Below are 2773 nucleotides of genomic sequence, written 5' to 3'. Positions count from 1 at the left end.
AAAAATGGAGATCCTTTTGGTGTTGACAATTACAAGAGATTAAAGAGAGAAAATGTGGCTTTACTCCTGCATTAGTGAACTGGACTGAAAAATGGTGAGAGTAAGTACAAAGTCCCTGGCAGCGCGGTCATAATCTTTAGCGACAGCAGAAACAAAAATGCTGGAAATGAGTATGAGAAGTAAAACACACCACGTACATTCTCTCTCTCTCTCTCTCTCTCTCTCTCTCTCTCTCTCTCTCTCTCTCTCTCTCTCTGTATAATAATTTTTTAAAAAAGTGCAATTCTTGACTGGTTTTAGCCGAGAATGTGAAGCCGGGAGCGAAGTGCAGCCGGGGTTCCGGGTCTTGTGTCTTTTCATTGCTTCTTCCGTATCTTTATAAGCTTTTCTGTGGCTTCAGCGTACCGTAGGTGTGTGTGCTGGTGAGTATATCTATGGTTTTCATTTGATATTATACTGTTTAATTTGATTACTACTAAGCATGGTACTTCAGCTTAACGATACGTGTAAAAAATATAATTTCCTGGTCTTTATTTATTCATCAAAAGACCGCCCCCCCCCCCACTTCCATGCCGTATGGTCTTCTGTAGCAAACAATGTGACCTTTCCTTAATACTAGGAATTGTTCCGAGTTGTTACCTCACTCGCACGACCAGCGCTATCATAACGGTGTAACAATACTTCCTATCGCAGCCGCAGCCACCCACCAACACAACACTGTAAAGGTGAACAAGAATCATGTACTTCTCATAGCGGCGGCGGCGGTGTGTTGAGGCAGCACTTCCACAGTATACGGGGGAAAAATGGAGATATTTCCTTCCTATCACTACTAACGAGAACAAGAATCATGTACTTACTCTTAGTAGCGGCGGTGGTTATGGCGGTGGTGATGGCCGTGGTGGCGGTAGTGATGGAGTGTTAGTGTAACTCAAGCACCGAATTATTATCACACCTATGCTTTTTTCCAACGATCAATAATCATTCGCCATAGTTTCCATAGTTTCATCACTACAACACGCTTAGTGATCCGACTGTATGCGCTGCACCAATACACAGTCTTGATAACACAACATTGCAGTGTTCAGCACAAGAGACTTCCTGGCCACGGTGACAGTTACCATGGCGCCGCTCCGTCACGTGTGTTGAGAGCACTCGCCTGCCTCCTCCACGATGTCTCTCGTTAAAAGAGACTGCATAACCGATACGGTCCTGCACCACACAGTTCACTCCCGAGACTCAGCATCTACTCAGTCCTGGCTGATCATCCACTCTCCCAGACACCTGCGTTATCCGGAATTCCGCGGCCAGGACAAAACTCACGTGCATTCTTCCTCTTACGGCAGATCACTCTCCACGAGACCAGAGGCCCACTGCGTCACGGTGTCGTTTCGTCCCAACTCGTGTACTTGGCGCTGGCTTGTTCTGTAAATACATAGAGGCAGCGGCGTGATATCTGTCCAAGAAATTGTATACACACGAATGTATCATAATTTTACATACTAATATAGTTTTTTTTTTTATATGGAAATAAGAGTTATGCTGTAAATAAAGGAGACGTGGACGCTGATAGAGATGAGCATGAACAGTGAGTGACGCAGTGAAGCAGCTCGAGCGTTTCAGCTCGTAACCAACCTGTGAGTAATTAACATGACTCACAGAAACAAAGATGAGGTGACGCAGGAACATTGCTGTTTACAATGAGACAGAGTGAGATGGAGGGAAGAAATTGCGGTAGAACTGGAAAGGATGGGAGTCACTAAGGAAGATGCAATGGACAGAAACAACTGGAGAAGACTCGTACAAGGAGCCAACCCCTCACTCTAGGAAACGGCGATAGGAGAAGCAATATTGTTATCTGGTGCGCAAGACTCATCAGTATATAGGAAGAATAAACTGCAGAAGACCTGTATACTTATACAACTATTTGTGGTAAGCTACATACGTACATTTACGCCACACACAATCATATCAGCCTCGTCCCTTGAGTCTCGCGCTGCCAAGATGATTCGTCTCAGGATTCAGTTCCAAGTGCCGTCCATCGAGAGATCTGCGACGTCACAAGAGATTAAGGAAGGTCAGGCAAGAGAGGGATGGATAGGTAGTGTAGGACAGGCTGGTTGTGAGATGGCTAGGACAGAGTGGAGAATAACCTGGATAGGGGACAAGGCAAGGGAGGAGAGAAAGGGATGACTAGGCAGGAGGATGACAGGTTGGGTGTGGGGATAGCTGGGTGGGGATGGGAAGGAGTGGAAAAAGAATGGTTGGGTGCAAGAAGACGCCAGTACGAGTATGTGGAAGAATTATTGTGTGTGTGTGCGTGTCAAAATTAATCAAATCTAACGTGAGTTTCTATACTACTTTGTTTCATTATGCTTTATATGATCACCAGAGAGACTTTACCCGTTAATATTTCACAATTGTGTGGTGGAGCTTCACTACTGGAGGCGTGAAAAGTTTACCTCCTCACTACTCAGAATAATTAAATATAACATGACTTTTTATGCCACACTGTATGTTACCTTATATGAACACTGCTATTGTCTCCCTCTTAATACTCTGTGAGGTAAGTGTGTGGTGGAGATTCATCAGTGGAGGCGTAGAATGGTTAAGCTCCACACCACTCCCACTAATCAAATTTAACATGACTTTTTGCACTTTTTTCTACGTTCTAATACGTTTATAAAATCACTAGACTTTATTTTTCGTCTCAGTAGTTCATGTTAGGTAAGTGCGAGGCGGGCATTCACTAGTAGGGGAGGCTTCTCAACCACTT

The 2773-nt window shown here is 44.5% G+C and overlaps 1 long non-coding RNA gene across 3 annotated transcripts in view; it reads right to left on the bottom strand.

Moving 5' to 3' along the window:
• Nucleotides 1–2057, bottom strand: part of LOC135094588 (uncharacterized) — a 42356-nt gene extending 40299 nt beyond the window's left edge. For all 3 annotated transcript variants that reach the window (XR_010263875.1, XR_010263876.1, XR_010263877.1), the window contains exons 1-2: nucleotides 1947–2057; nucleotides 858–1422 (exon numbers count right to left, since the gene is read on the bottom strand). This is a non-coding gene — a long non-coding RNA (uncharacterized LOC135094588). The remainder of the gene's footprint in view (nucleotides 1–857; nucleotides 1423–1946) is intronic.
• Nucleotides 2058–2773: the final 716 nt, after the last annotated feature.

The sequence above is a fragment of the Scylla paramamosain genome, chromosome 46 (genome assembly GCF_035594125.1).
Source record: "Scylla paramamosain isolate STU-SP2022 chromosome 46, ASM3559412v1, whole genome shotgun sequence".
Taxonomy (NCBI): domain Eukaryota; kingdom Metazoa; phylum Arthropoda; class Malacostraca; order Decapoda; family Portunidae; genus Scylla; species Scylla paramamosain.
The sequence above is the reverse complement of the archived record's forward strand: the minus strand, read 5'-3'. Positions and strand labels throughout refer to the sequence as shown.